The following is a 17240-nucleotide window of genomic DNA, read 5'->3' as shown; positions in this document are numbered from 1 at the left end:
AATCTAAATTTTGTTGAGGAGGCCCGCCTCCCACATAGATATATAACTGCTCTATATTACAATCCTTTCCAAGAATTGTAGATAGGATAAAATTACCTTCTCTATCACATCCCCAAGACAGGAACCTTTGTCTCAAATTCCCAAGTCTGGGACATTCAAGCACCAAATGTCTCACAGTCAAGGGTACAGTACAGTCATCGCAAAATGGAGGATTTTCACTGGACATCAAGAACCCATGAGTTAGTCTTGTATGTCCAATCCTCAATCTGCACAACATCGTTTCCTGTCTCCTTGGCATATATGGATATGACCAGGAGACACTGATAACGTGATATTGCGAATTTTCTGGTTAGTTAAAATATTCTCCCACTGGGACTGCCAAAGTTTTTTTTATTCTCTGACCTACTACGGGATATAAATCCCGATATGGTAGAAGGCATCTTGCGGGTTCTCGGGAGCTGACCGCAGACTTTACCAGTTGGTCAGCTTTCTCATTCCCAACCACCCCAACATGGGAAGGCACCCAACAAAATTTTACTTCTTTCCCTCTTCTTTTCAGTAAAAGCAGCCATTCCAATATATCTAAAATCAAGAGGGTTTAAAAGTTAAAAGATTCCAACGACTCAAGAACACTTTAATTCCATATTAAAACTTCCTTTAAAGCCTTTAAAATTACATATAATTCTGCTGTAAAAATCGATGCAACAGATGATGACCTGCCGCTTCTCTCTACATCAGGAAAGGCTACATCAAAGCCAACGCCAGCATCTGACTTTGAGCCATCCGTGAAAACTGCAGTGGAGTTATCATGTTGCAAGGAGTGTTCTAAAAATATTGACTGCATGGCCTCACTGGACAATTCTGCCTTGGTAAAATTAAAATATCTACAGAATTTTACCTCTGGAAAGTTCCAGGGGGGACTAACTGAATATTTTGCAGGTAAAATCTCGATCTTTGGCATGTTTAATTGACTGACAATAAAATTTACTCTTAACCCTCTTACGCTGAAGCCCTAAAAATCAAAACCTCTCCCGTATGCCGGCGCTGGTTTGGAGCGAGTGCGAAAGCGGAAAAAATAATTTTTTCAAAAAATCACAGCGCGCTTAGTTTTCAAGATTAAGAGTTCATTTTTGGCTCCTTTTTTGAAGTTTAGTATGCAACCATCAGAAATGAAAAAAAATATCATTATCATATGTAAATAATCCGATATATGGTAGCGGAAAAAAAATTCATACATAATTGTATTCAAATCGCGCTGTGCAAAAAACGGATAAAGCTAACGAGTTACTTTTTTTCCGTTGTATTGTACACTAAATTGCGATCATTTTGATATATAACACATTGCAAAACAATAAAAGCAACACAGAAAACATATTATCGCAAAATGATGCATGAATTCGTAACGCACAGACGTAAAAAAAAAAAAAAAAAATTCAAAAATTCACTATAAATCTAAATATTGTTCTAGAGACTTCCAATTTGTTTCGAAATGAAGAAAAACGATTGAATATTACGATACTGTAAGCATTTTAGATTAGAATTGCAGATTTTGACCATTTCGGACGAGTTAAAGTTGACCAAATGTCAAAATTTTTATATATATTTTTGTATATGCAAATATTTCAAAAATGAGAAAAGCTACAACCTTCAAATATTTTTTGTTGTATTCTTCATGAATTTGCGCACATTTCCATATATGACTCTTTAAAACGCCTAATATGAAAAGCAGCAAATATTAGGATAATGCGACGTATGCATTTCGGAGATTTGCGGCCGCGAATCAGCGCGCGGAGGAAGGAAAAAGTTTTTTCAAAAATTCACCATAAATCGAAATATTGTTCTAGAGACTTCAAATTTGTTTCAAAATGAAGAGAAATGACTGAATATTACTAGACTGTAAGAGTTTTAGCTTACAATTACGTTTTTCGACCATTTCGGTTGAGTCAAAGTTGACAGTACGTAGTTTTTTCCTAATTATAGTATTTTGTATGCAAATATTTCAAAAAATGAGAAAGCTACAACCTTCATTATTTTTAGTTGTATTGTTCATGAATTTGCGCACATTTTCATATATGAAACTCTATAAAAAGCCTAATATGAAAAGGAGCAAATATTAAGATAATACGACGTATGCATTTTGGAGATTTGCGGCAGCGAATCGGCAAGCGGAGGGAAGGAAAAAGTTTTTTTTTCAAAAATTCACCATAAATCTAAATATTGTTCTAGAGACTTCAAATTTGTTTCAAAATAAAGCAAAATGACTGAATATTACTAGACTGTAAGAATTTTACCTTACAATTACGTTTTTCGACCATTTTGGTTGCGTCAAACTTGACTGTATGTAGTCTTTTTCCTAATTATCATAATTTGTATGCAAATATTTCGAAAATGAGAAAAGCTACAACCTTCAATTATTTTTTGTTGTATTCTTCATGAATTTGCACACACTTTCATATATGAAACTATATAAAACGCGTAATATGAAAAGGAGCAAATATTAGGATAATGCGACGTATGCATTTCGGAGATTTGCGGCCGCGAATCGGCAAGCGGAGGGAAGGAAGAAGTTTTTTTTATCAAAAATTCGCCATAACTCGAAATATTGTTCTAGAGACTTCGAATTTGTTTCAAAATGAAGATAAATGACTAAATATTACTAGACTGTAAGAGTTTTAGCTTACAATTACGTTTTTTTACCATTTCGGTTGAGTCCAATTTGACCGTACGTAGTTTTTTCCTAATTATCGTATTTTGCATGCAAATATTTCAAAAATGAGAAAAGCTACAACCTTCAATTATTTTTTGTTGTATTTTTCATGAATTTGCGCACATTTGCATATATGAAACTATATGAAATGCCTAATATAAAAAGGAGCAAATATTAGGGTAATGCGACGTATGCATTTCGGAGATTTGCGGCCGCGAATCGGCGAGCGGAGGGAAGGAAGAATTTTTTTTTTCAAAAATTCACCATAAATCAAAATATTGTTCTAGAGACTTCCAATTTGTTTCAAAATGAAGATAGATGACTAAATATTACTAGACCGTAAGAGTTTTAGCTTACAATTACGTTTTTCGACCATTTCGGTTGAGTCAAAGTTGACCATACGTAGTTTTTTTTCCTAATTATAGTATTTTGTATGCAAATATTTCGAAAATGAGAAAAGCTACAACCTCCAATTATTTTTTGTTGTATTGTTCATGTTGTATTGTTCATGAATTTGCACACATTTTCATATATAAAACTATAAAAAGCCTAATATGAAAAGGAGCAAATACTAGGATAATGCGACGTACGCATTTCAGAGATTTGCGGCCGCGAATCGGCGCGTGGAGGAAAGGAAAGTTTTTTCAAAAATTCACCATATATCGAAATATTGTTCTAGAGACTTCAAATTTGTTTTAAAATGAAGATAAATGACTAAATATTACTAGACCGTAAGAGCTTCAGCTTACAATTACGTTTTTCGACCATTTCGGTTGAGTCAAAGTTGACCGTAAGTAGTTTTTTTCCTAATTATCATGATTTGTATGCAAACATTTCCAAAATGAGAAAAGCTACAACCTTCAATTATTTTTTGTTGTATTGTTCATGAATTTGCGCACATTTTCAAATATAAAACTCTATAAAAAGCCTAATATGAAAAGGAGCAAATATTAGGATAATGTGACGTACGCATTTAGGAGATTTGCAGCCGCGAATCGGCGCACGGAGGGAAGGAAAAAGTTTTTTTCAAAAATTCCCCATAAATCGAGATATTTTTCTAGAGACTTCGAATTTGTTTCAAAAAGAAGATAAATGACTGAAGATTACTAGACTGTTATGTATTTTGCTTACCCAAAAATACCAAAAACAAATAATGTGTGTGTATATTTATTTATTACATTTTCCGATTCTGGTACGAATACATAAATAAAAGGAATGCAGGTGACACTTTTCTTTTTGCATACAATGAAATATCATATTCATGCATAGATGCAGATATAAAAACTTGAAATAATAAATAAAAAAATAAATATAAAACAAATGCAGAATACTCACTTGTAATCCTGACTCTTCGTTCTATTCTTGTTTTCTCGCTCCTCCATTGAAGAGTCTTCCATTTTTTTCCTCTCGACATGACGAGGTACAGGTGGAGGAGGGAGACACGCACCCTTACGACCGATGGGCGTAGTCCCGTGCACCCTTCCCTGTCCGTCGCTGACTCGCACTCCAATAAAAGACCGCACTGTGGTATTTGTGGTCACACTCCCTGAACCTGCATAGAGCTATTCTGCAGGTGCGACAGAATAACCGGGTGTCTCTCCTTCTGCCATTCATATGGCACACCTGGCACCGTTTCTGCCTGCGCCCTTCTAGGAGCACCAGTGTGTGATCCCCTGGCAGCAGCCGACACGCAGGGTCCACTACCCGACGAGAAGGGGTGCGGGCGGGGCCGTCAGCAGGGGCGTCGGCAGCAGGGGCGGTGGCAGCAGGGGCGTCGCCAGCAGGATGACCGAAGTTGGCCCTCCTAAGGTCTGCCCTTTCCTCTACGGGCAGATCTACAGCTCGGGGCAGGGGGGCAGACATGAAAGGCCACTCATAGGGATCAAAGTTGATGAGGGCATCCCCGCCTGCCTCGAGGAACTGTAAGTGGGTCATCCCTCCAGAGATCGGGACCGTAGTACCCACAGTAGAGTATGTAGGCATTTTGGAGGGCCAACTACAGAATGTATTTCAGGAGCTTCTGGGTCCACCTCCTGGTTCTCCTGGCGAAGGGATAATACTGGATGAGTTGATCAAAGAGATCAACTCCTCCCATGTGCCTATTGTAGTGCCCAATGATGGTAGGGTGTTGTACATGAAACTGCTCATACACAACTCGGCCCTGTCGACGTGTCTTCTTCCGCTGTATGACCTCCTCTTGGACGGGTTCATGGCTCGTTGTAATCATGGGTACGAGTCGGACACCCTTCCAACAGATGACGAAGACAGCTCCCTTCTGCCGCCACTCTGTCTCTCCTCTTGTCAGAGAGGACATTCGGGGCCCCACGCACCAACCGAAGGGTACCACTGACATGAACACCTGCTTCATACAGTTCCTGGGCCAGGGATACCGAGTTATAATAATTATCCATAAACAGGTGGTATCCCTGGTTGCAGAAACTATCCACAAGCCTGAAAACAGTTTCAGGCATCATGGAGAAGACCCAGGAATACACTAAGAAGTCCACGACGTATCCAGTGTTGGCCTCGGTAATAAAAAAAAATTTCACTCCATATTTCTTCTGCTTCTTGGGGTTATACACTTTAATGCTTAGACGTCCTTTGTAAGGCATCATCCCCTCATCCAAAGAAAGGTTCTTTCCAGGAACCATGAGTGTTTTATAACGTTCACGAATGTAATCCAACACTGGGCGCACTAAAATGAGGCGATCAGAGTTATTCCGGGGTATGACCCTTCTGTTGAAGGCTTTGAAATACCTGTCCAACGCCAGGAAAGTATCACGGGGCATAACGCCGGGCACATTGAGCATACCTAAGAAAAAATTCCACCTCCAATATTGCCTGACGTCGGCAGCAGACATCAATCCAAAAAAAAATGTGGAGCCCCACAAAATGAGCCATGTCAGTGAGGTTGCAGCCTCGCCAGCAATACGATAATGTCGTGCGCAGTTCATCATGGCAGTACCTGGCGTATAGTCCGCCATCTCTGCTACTAGGTACTCCAGCAATTCCCGCGTAAGGAACAGCTGAACGAACCCCAGAGGAGTCAGGGGAATAGGCACGGTGAGCCCAGGATTTGCCGTGAATGGGTGCATGTTAGGTGGTGTGGGATCCTCCGTCCACCCATCGTCGCTCTCGGACGACCGACCTTCACCTTGGCTGGCGGGGCTATCCAACCTTGTACGTGACCGTGCGCACGCGGGCACAATTTCGCACACGATGTCACTGATGCTGGCTGAAGCGAGAAGGAAGGATTTTGCGCATGCGCACTTGGGTCACGCTTCTAAACAAAACACCACCTCGATCTGTGAACTCCCAGCATCTCCTGAGCCACGTGATTCAAAAGTTTTCGGCTGGTAGGCCTATATGTAAGTATTTTTCTGCGAATTTTAAAAAACTTTTTAGACTCGATGTATAATACGTCCAATCAGCATACGGGAGACATTTTGACTCGACGTTTAATACGTCCAATCAGCGTAAGAGGGTTAAAGAGAATGGATGAGGTTGTTTGGGGTGATTTTCATAAAACTGCTAATGCCTTTCCTTTCTCATACAAATGCTAGTTAAAGACTTAGGTAGCCTCTGAAATCTATACCAGCTCCATTCCAGCAGATGCTTGTAATGAAGATCTAATGGCAACTCATCAGCATCTACAAGCAAGCTCTTGGTGGGAGATGATTTAAATGCTTCTGTCCACAACCGTATTCCTCCATGATGAATTGAGTTGAGCATTTTAAGGCTATTTGGCTTCGCAGAAGTGTAGACTTCACACCCTTAAGTTAATTTTGAAAGGACCAAGGCTTTATATAATCTCAACATCTGAGTTCGGTCTGCACCCCACGAAATGTGAGACAGGACTTTCAGCAAATTCATTGCTTTCAAGTAATTTGCCTTAATATATTTGAGATGCGGAATCCAAGTCAGCTTCCTATCAAAAATCAACCCTAGAAACCTTGTTTCACAAATGCATGGAATTCTCTGCATATGTATAAATAAATCTAGATCAGGATGGATTCCCCTTATACAACAAAAGTGCATGGTTACTGTTTTACTGGCAGAAAATCTAAAACCATTAACCTCAGCCCACTTTACTATATTATCAATGCAGGGCTGAAGGCGGCGTTCAGCCACTGCCATCCTTGTTACTGCACAGAAAATCGAAAGGTCGTCAACAAAAAGGGTATATGTTATATCTGGGGGAATTATTTAGGAAACCCCATTGATTACCAAGGGGAACAAGGTTACACTTAAAACACTTCCTTGTGGTACTCCTTCTTCTTGATTGAATACATCTGACATTGTTGCTTCAACCTGAACCTGAAATAACCTATTTTCTAAAAAAAGCCTTAATAAAGAGGGGCAAATTGCCTCTCAGGTTACATTCATAAAGAACCCTCAAAATGCCAATCTCCTGTTGTATCATATGCCTTCTCTAGATCAAAGAAAACAGTGATGTGATGCTGCTTGTCGGCAAAAGCTTCACATATTGAAGATTCCATCCAAACCAATACATCAGTTGTGGAGTGCATACTTCAAAAACCACACTGAGCAGTTAAAAGATATTTTCCCCGTTCCAAGTACCACGTCAAGTGTGTGTTACGATTTTTTCCATGATCTTACACAAACAAGATGTCAATGCAATAGGATGATAATTTTCTGTCTTGAATGGATCTTTTCCAGTTTTCACAAATGGCAGTAATTTTAACTTGCTTTGGGAGAATATATGTTCGCGGTAAATTCTGTTAATAAGGCTTAATATGAAGTCTGGTATTTTCAGGGGTATGCTTAATCATAGAATATGTTATATCATCCAGTCCAGGAGCCGATTCATTACATTTATTCAAGGCCAATAGGGTCTATCATCATTTTTCTTTGCAACGTTGACAAAATGATTAGCAAACTCGCCACTAACTGGGGGTCTGCTACCTCACAACCATTGATCTTGATAACTGGAGGTTGATAACGAGTGAACTTGCCTGCTATTTTTCTAACTCTCTTCCAAACCAGAGTCAGAGGAGTTTTCAAATTTTGTGAAGATTGATATAATTACCCGTCCAGTAAGGGTTAAGGGCTAAAACAGCTGGCTTGAGTTCAAAGACACTGATGTGGAGGTGCCTGTAATGCTGGTCCCACACACCTGAAACTAATAACACCTCCAAGTGCACCCTCATCCTTTGGTCAATGCACCTGAAAACAAAAGCATCTCGAGATGGGAAGTGCCTAATGGAACTCTTATGTATTAAGAGGTTCCTGTTGTCTACCACCAATGTAGATCTTTCCTTACCTCTTCCAAGAGGAATTGGAGGAAAAGGAGGGTCCTTCACCAGGGACAAAAAATTCTTCATCCTCCAAAGAAGGGAGCTAAGGTGAAGCCATCCATGAGGGACCAGCTTCTCCAAGGACAACAGGTGACTGGAAAACCTGCCACTCCCAAGCAGGTTATTCCCATTGTAATATCTTCACTGCCTCTCTGAAACTGCTGATACATGAGTCTGTGCAGAGGACTACCACTGCTGCCACATCTTTAACCTCTGCTTTGGGGGGGGTGAGATCCAACTACTCAAAAGTTGATATACTTAACCTCTGCTTGGGTGTGAGATCCAACTTCTTCTTGAAGTTTATCACCACTCCCAGATCATGACAGAATTCGAGATGATCATCTCTGTCCTGAAGCAACTGAGGCAAGGAGCTTGCAGGACCAGCCATCAACCAGATACCTCAACAAACACATCCAATTGCCCTGAATTCGACCTCCATTTCCCTATAGGGTAAAGAGAAGGTATTTGTGAGAAGATCGATGGATGAGTATTAAAAGATACGCATCCTTCAAGTCCACTGAAAACATTAAGTCACTCGGTCTGATGGAATTGAGTACAGACCGTACCTCTTCCATCTTGAACTGGGTCTAGTGAATGAACTGGTTCAGGAGAAAGAGGTTAATGACTGGTCTCCAGCTGTCTGTTGCATTCTCCACCAGGAACAGAGCTGTAAAACCCCGGAGACCAACCTTTAATGACTTCTACAGTGCCTTTTTTTAACATCACACTCACCTCTTCCCATAGTGTGTTTCTTCTGTGACCCAGGAATGCACTTGGGAAGTGGACTGGATTGAGGGTGAGGGGTGCAGGGATTCAAAGGGTAATAGAGATCCTACCAGAACACCCAATACCAAGGTCTCCACTTCATATCACTGCCACATTTCACAATGACTTGCCAGCGACCCCACCCCACCATCAGCAGCAAACAGGGAAGAACGCCCCCATATCAGCCTCCACCCTTCTTGCCCTTGCCCCCTATTCATAGCATAGGAGGGGGATGAAAGTTGCAATTACGCACCTTTCCCTACAGGGGCAAAAGACTGGGTACCTCTATGAGGGGCTGCCAGACTTCCTCTAACCTGACGATGAAGGCTCAGCTTGACCAAAGGGTCAGGCTCAGGGCCACGCAAAGACCTGGAGATCTTTGTCCCTGCTTGGTGAACAAGTTTCTTCTTCTTCTTGATATGTAGTCTGTCCATCACAGCCTCCACTTCTCCTCTAGCAAGAAGAGAGGTTGATCCAGTACCAGTCCTTTCCTTGGTCATAATGCCAACTCAGACCTAACAAACCTGGAGATTTGAGGCAACACCATGCCTCACCTCTTTAAAACAAGTTCACCCACAAGTTTGTCATCCAGTGGGCGAGGTTGTTGATGGCCCTACCTCCAGACAACAATCTCCAAAAAGTGGTGTCTTCCTCAGGCATATGAGAACCCAATGATGAGGATGTGATCTTGACCATAAAAAGTGACCACAGACCAATCCAAGAGACAGTCTGGAACGCTGCCATGACCGTTGGTTCTAGTGCTGCTGCCTGCGTTGTGGGAGAGAGAAACTCCCTCCGCACAAAGATGTTCAAGAGACAGACGAGTCAGGTCCAGGTCAACCTGTTAGGTCAGTAATGGGCTTGCAAGGGAATGCAGTATTTCCTCTGGTGAGCTAGAGGCGGAGGAAGTGTCTTGCATGAGTTGCTAGACCTAAGCAAATTCTCCTGCCCAGAAACTAGAGAGTTCACCTGGTTCAGGAACTCTTCAGCTAGTCTCGACCAAAGCAAGTCTACCAAAAGCCAGGGTTCCTTCTCTGGTCCAAAAAAGGACTCAATGGCTGACAAAGGGTCTGCATGAAAAGATAAGGTCTCTTTTTTTTTTTTTTTTGAGATCATTATAAGTACTGTTGTATCAGACTAATGAACTCCACAAAGTGCCCCAGTATTTTAGGAGTGATGTCCGAGTCCTGAGGTGCAGGACCCTCGGGTCCCTCCAGGTCATGGTACTCCCAAATCCCTCCCTCAACATGTGAAGGACTAACATTAGAGCCCTCTGGTGATCCCTCAACCTCTTGAGCATACGACCTGCATGGTCTGAGGACCGAACCTGAAACATACACTTCAGTGGATGGGCTGGGATGGGAACAAGAATGGTCCTGGTCCTGAGCCTTAGCCCCATCTGGCTCTTGGCTTCCAGAAAACCCCAAGGAGATAGAGGCAGCAGTTGAAGAATAGTGAGCACCTATGCTCAGCCTGCTGGAGACCAAAGCCCTGACAGGTGAGTGCAGCTATGAGCAGTTGTCAATCCATGGTGAAAACGCATGACTGGGTCAGGGAAAACAGTCACTCATGTGTACGTGCTCAAGTCTTCTTAGAAGCCAGAGCTTCCACGCAAGTGAAAAAGACTGAATGATGAACCCCCTCTTGCCTTGCCCAGGTAATGGCCAGTCGCATATGGCCACCATCCCACAACCCCTGGACCAATTTCTTGGAAAAGCAGGAGGGGGATGAGGGAGCACCTGCACACTCCCTGCTCACCTTCTCTTACTGGACCATGCTGGCAGCTTGGCCTGGGTCTGTAGACTGGGGATCTATACTGGGCTGGCAAACTGAACTACAATGACCAGTACTGGTGCACAGGGGGTCCACAGAACCAGGGGCAGCAGTTGCTCCTATGCACTCGGCAATGGGAGCAGCAAAACTCAAAGTACCCCTTGACGCTCTACAAGAATTTTTTCATGCAGGTGGGGCAGCCTTTTTCTTCCTCCATTTGCTAGCTTTGAGAGAAGGGGAGGCAACAACAGCACTTGTTGATGAAGAAAAAAACAATGACTTCCTTCTCCTCTTCTTTTTCATGGCAAACTTCATCCACTTTTCAGAATGCCACACCCAACACTCAAAACAAGGACTTGATTGATTACAGTCACGCCTACAGCAGAACACACACAAAGTGTGAGGATCAGTCTCAATCAATGAGCAAAACTGATCAGTACAAGGTTTGCCTTTCCCCATTCAGTGCCTATGGATTATCAGTGTCCTATCATGAGTACGCAGTTACAAACTATGAGTTTGCATTGCATACTTTTTTATTTCACAAAATATATGTACAAGCAAGCAAACAGGAAAACAAAAAGCATGAAAGCCAACAGGAATCGGGCAAAGAGCGCAGCTGTTATCTTCACAAGACAACAACCGAAAGCAAAGTTGACTGCAGTTTGAATGGGCTGGGCTTATTCCTACAGCCAGTAATAAACAACCTTGTCTGAAAGTTAAATGGCCATTCCAGCTAGTGCTCGCAAGCTAAACCCTATGTAAAGACTGAAAGTTTGTAAAGGCAGCCCACGGTTACCATCACTACCAGTTAGCAGCATTTCGGTTTTACAGTCCTTGTTAAATATATTCGCTAAGCGCCGAGACTGCCTCCTAAAATACAAACATAACTGATATGCATCTTTTCCTCTGCTCTTTTAAAAAGTTACCCTTTACTTCACTTTATCCAATAATACTGTATGTAGTCTTGTACTACTATTTTTGTTATAAAATACAAACAAATTTATCATGTTTTGGTTTGGAAAAATCAGATGAGGGTGGTGGTAACATTATTTCACCATATCTAACTCAATTCAGAGCATTTTTCTTGCTTCTAATTAGTGTAAATTAATTTCCAGAAACTCTATTCATATATGACAAGGTTATCTTTCGTTTTATGAAGTGTTTTTAAGTTGAAAATTTACTTAAAATGCATGGACTAGACTTAGCTATTGTTTTTTATAAATAGATGGTGCTGTTGTCTGATTATCGGTATTTTGCGTAAGCGCCAAGAGACAACCGTAAAATACAAACATAACAAATATGCATCTTTTCCTTGGCTCTTTTAAAGTTATGCTTTATTTCACTGCATCCAATAACACTGTATGTAGTCTCATATTACTACGTACTAGTATTATAAAATATAAAGCGATCTGTTTTGGTTTGGAAATATCAGCTGAGGGCAGAGACTAGGTTATTTCACCCTACCTAACTCGATTCACAGTGATTTTCTTGCTTCTATTTAGCGTAAATAGGTTATTTTTCATTATATGAAGTGTTTTTAACTTGAAATATGACTTAAATATGTGTGTGTATGTCTTGTGGCAAACTTGTTATTTTTTATGTTAATAGATGGTGTTGGGAGCATGTTATTTTGTGTAAAAAAACCAATTACATTTGTTATTTTCATCCTATTTCATAATACAGGCGGCCCGTGGTTAGCGGCGCAATCACTTAGCGTCGAATCAGTTTTACGGCTGTAGTAAAAAATATTAATTAAAAAATAGGGTATTTTAAGGTATTTCTATGGCACAATTTTCAGTTAACAGCGCCGCAAGCACCTTTATGTCTAACGAGTACATACATTTGTAGAACTACCGTTCAGCCCATAAAGGTCATGCAAATGATATAAAAAACTTTTACTTAAGAGTTATTACATAGGTATTAAGGTAAACTATATGCCCATGAGTTGTTCTATGCTGCTACCTTCCGCTCTTCCGAAAATATTCAGTTAAAAAAGTGCAAATTTAGCGATCAATGTGTCAATTTATAAATGTTCATGCTTTTGTGTTTAAAATGTGTATGAAAATGTATTATGTATAGGGCATTTCTATTTCTGTACATAAATATGACACAAAAGCAGCTTTTGAAAGTGCCCTCCAAGCTATCAATGAGGATGTTTTTTTTTAAGTTCATTCTGGCCCGCCACTGCCTGCCCCTCTTCTGAAAATATAGTTAAAAAAGTGCAAATTTAGCAATCAATGTGTCTATTTTATAAATGTTCATGCTTTTATGTTTAAAATGTGTATGAAAATATATTACGTATAGGGTATTTTCATTTTTGTTCATAAATATGATACAAATTAAGGCAACTTTTGTAACTGCCCTCAACATTATCAGAGGATGTTTTTTCATGTTCGTTCTTGTCCGCCGCTGTTCCGAAAAGTGCATTGACAAAGACTTCACGTGGTTATATTTTATTAATCTGGGAGCTAATTATAACTCATTTTGTTAATGACACTTCAGCTTTTTGTTATAAGTTTTCATGCTTTTATGTTTAAAATGTGTATGAAAAATGTATTACAGGGTATTTTTTAAATTTTTGTACCTAAATATGATACAGTGGTAGTACGCATGTCCATTTGAAGTCTTTGTAACAGCCCTTCACATTTATTAGTTATTACGAAGAAAAGACTTTACTGTGACCAGAAACTTCTTGGAATCTCATGTCAGCGGGTAATTCCCGACCACTGTATTCTACCCCTCTGGTATATAACCTTGATTGCCACCATCTTCTTTTATTTCGCTTCGTCTTCGTTAAATAATGTTTATAAATATACGCGGCAGCTGCTACTTGCATGGTGGCCATCATCGGTAAACAACCCGGACAGAGACAGACTGATGATCGCAGTGGATTGAAATGAAGTTACGTGCTTAACATGGTTACGGTTCGTCCTCAACATTTTGACACCTTGTAACCGTATATGCGTAACTCAGTTACACATACAAGGCTCGGCTCTCACGTGTGTACCCACCTTTACATATTCTGCAGTCCTGTACGTTACTATACCTCATTTTACGGGAATCTAACAACATATTCTTTTCAATTGGCTCATCATTATCATCAAGAAGCACTATGGTTCCCAGCAACACTGTTCATAGTGTCATGTTTTTTAACTTGAACATTTACATTTTCAATGCCTGTTATATTCGTATAATTCTCAGATTGATTTTTAGTTGTGGCTTCTATCAGCCACATCTGGTATTTCTGTCTGTTTTCAAGGTAAGGAACCTTCATCAACTTCCACTACCAAAGAGGGAGTCAAAATGAGTCAAGGTTGGGTCAACAGTGAACATGATATCTATTTTTTCTAGGTGGTCTATATGGTAACAAAGTTTTGATACCACCCTGTTGCCATGCCAGAAGTCATAGGGAGGTTTGGTATATTTGCCATAGAACAATAAAATTAATTTTGTCCAGGGTGAGGTCCCTCTCACCATGGAGGCCCAACTGGGGGAGGAGCAATATTGTTCCACACAGTAGTAACTACTCTGGGAAACTCACCTGGATATACACCATACCCACAGTACTTAAGGGTTGTCAGTTCTTCGAGATCAGACCCAGCACTATGGGCATGGCATAACATAAAATTTCTCCTCGCTCGACCACGTCAGGTACTTTAGTTTTATGGGTGGAGTGGTATGCCGTCCAACTCCACCCTTCATCAAGTTAAAAGAGCAGTCAGTTCAGTAATCCAATAACATGCCATGGTCGTCAACGAAAGACGAAGTAGGGAAGGGGGAAAATTTATAGGAGGAGGAGTAAAGGAGTTAAAGGTCCCAATGTTTAGTTAAATCAACAGCAGAGAGTAAGAATAAAGGAGGATACTCTATCTGCAGTGGATCCCTAAGTCGCCCACCTCATCAAGGAGTTGGGATCGGGGGAAAAACACTCATAAATCGCAATCAATTTCCACACTGCATGCATCTCATGAGGGTCATTATTAAAATGGAATAAAGCTTATTATGGCAACTCTTACTTTACAGGCTCTTATCGATCCAACATACAAAATAAAATCATAGAAAATCCAAAACCAATTTTGTCAAACAGAAATCAGGGTATACCTACCATTTTGTCTATCTCCTATTGAAACTGGCAACAGAATTAGATTAATCAGCTGTAAGTGTCAAGATCAGCTGTAAGTGTCAGTACCTACTGGTCCCCTGGTGGGAGGTGGGGATATGGATATATTCATAGAAATTGAGTGTTCTCATTTTCCTTTTGCAATCTGTCGAACTCCTGCTAGTACAGCAGTAAAATTATATATTGGAGAGCCAAGATTTTCTTAAAGCTTTTTTATATTTACATCAATGATCACGAACAAAAAAAAACTTTTGAACACGCACAAAAGCTCTACAGAAGTTAATGCCATAATTTTTATGAATTGTATATAAAGCATGTCTATTACAGAGCTGGGGCCCTCTGGATAGTGTTAGTGTCGGATAGGGTGAAAACAGATAATCGAGAAACTGCTTGTATATTTTTGGGGTGTGTATGAAGATGGCCTCAAAAGGACAACGACAACACTTAGCATACCTTGCCACAACTACAAAGAATGAATCAGATTTACTCCACCTGGCAACATTTTCCACTGCAACAAGGGCATTTACAATGACTCTTCCATTCAATCCTGTCTTCGAATACAGGATAGTAGTCAGTAATCTACAAGTCTAAAACCTGACACCTGGAAGTACCTAGTATATGACCACCTGACCTGCAATCCAATAACTGATACATTTAAAAATGAGGTCTCATGCTACTGTTCCAAGTCTTAACAGATCACTAAGGTAACAGAACTCAAGTGTTGAATGGCAAACATTCAACAAATCACTATGTCTCCCACCTCTTCACATAGCAACAACACGATTTCAATGACTCCCCAGCAGGCATCGTCCTCCCGGAGCTACATGAATGGCTTCAGAGTAGTCCACAGAAAGAACATAAGAGTAAGGTACACTTAACATATGCCACCTATAAGGAAAAGGGACTAATGTTTTTCATGGAATTTTTATTTTTAATGAGGATTTTACATCACAAGCCTGACAGTAAGCCATTGCTCTCAAAACTGCATCTCCTTGTCATAACTGGTGATATAAACTACACAGTCCTCTCCCCCAAAAACTGCCTAATGCCTTATGTACATATAAGCTAATGGCAAAGTGGAATAACGTCTGAACATAAGACTAACTCCTATGGATGATTTTACAGCATACATAAAGGCTTACCATAATTAAGGATTTGTGGGGGAGCATATTCAGATAAAAAGTATATATTGTAAGGTACATTTTGCAAATTTGGTTACAAAATTCAACATTATACATACCATCATTACCATTCATAACAGGAACAAAATTCACACTGTGCTTGTGCTGGAAAATAATCTGTACAAACTTGGTGGCTGCAGCATCCCATTCAATACTTTTCCTGAAAGCCACAAAAATTAAAATGTTTTATTGAGAAATTATTTTACAGCAATGTAACTTATTTGTATCACACTAAAATGTAAGTTCCAAATATACTAGGAGAGACATAATATAAAAATATGGAATGTTATTCCATATACAAAAACTAAAACTATGATTAATTAAAACCGGTGACCAAAGAGGTCAACCAGTTTGCTTGCAGGAATGTGATCAGACCAGATAAGATAAAGCAGGCTAAGATGACGTGTTGTATCAGTCAGTGTCTGGTTTGCCGTCATCTGTGGTCATTAAATCTATTGTTTTGTAAACGTTTGTCAAAGCTTCCTGCTTGAGACAAACACAGTGACCTATAACCCAGACGGCCTACATGACTTGTATTCTATGTCATCTGTGTGTATGTTCGAGCTACTGTCTGCTCACTTTATGATTGTAAACCAGATTGGAGTCAGACTTGAATTAGCCATCATCATTGGAAGACCTGTCCAGTTTTATCTGATCCTTCACCATGTAGTCTCAGAGAATACAGATATTTTCCTACTCTGTGTTTCAACAATAGAACCTTGCATCAGAAAGAATATACTGAATGAACTTAAAAATTATCATCATGAGTTTGAAACATCTCCGCCTTCATACCCAAAGAAGATACCAACTTAGAAATTATCATCGAAATCCAAGACACTCCAATGAGGATGGAGAGTCATAACAAACCGACCTTAGCGTAAATTATCGTAGGTCTAAATAACCTCACAGGGCACCTTATTATACAAAGGCATCAGCCCTACACATACACAAACAAATCATATTCAAATGCAAATTTAAAATTCAAATATAATTAAAACATAGACAATAGAGGGTAGTAAATTCATACTAGTCATTTATGGCATTAAATTAACAAGGATCATTCACCAGGTAAAATATTACTGCATTATAAAATTACCCTAAAGCAAGAGAGAGCACTGTCATCCAACAGGTTTATAAGATGATATACAGGCAGTCCCCAGTTATCAGCAGGGTCGCAATAAGTGAAAATTGCCATTAACCAAAATTTGGCAATTTATGGTATTTATGGCACCAAAATTTGACAATTTATGGTGCCGATAACCGGTTAATGGCACCTTTATTAGGTATGTTATGGTGCCATAACTAAGCCCATTCTAGTTTCGTATATCGCCAATTCTCCAGATTCGCAGACTCACACATTCGCAGATTTCTTTCAA

General features: G+C 40.0%; 1 pseudogene; it reads right to left on the bottom strand.

Annotated features, from left to right (window-relative positions):
* The window catches only part of LOC135213885 (uncharacterized), a 244949-nt pseudogene extending 228924 nt beyond the window's left edge, over positions 1-16025 (bottom strand).
* Between the last annotated feature and the right edge of the window lie 1215 nt (positions 16026-17240).

The sequence above is a fragment of the Macrobrachium nipponense genome, chromosome 43 (genome assembly GCF_015104395.2).
Source record: "Macrobrachium nipponense isolate FS-2020 chromosome 43, ASM1510439v2, whole genome shotgun sequence".
In the NCBI taxonomy this organism is placed as follows: domain Eukaryota; kingdom Metazoa; phylum Arthropoda; class Malacostraca; order Decapoda; family Palaemonidae; genus Macrobrachium; species Macrobrachium nipponense.
Note: the sequence above shows the minus strand (reverse complement) of the source record. Positions and strands in the feature narration are given on the sequence as shown.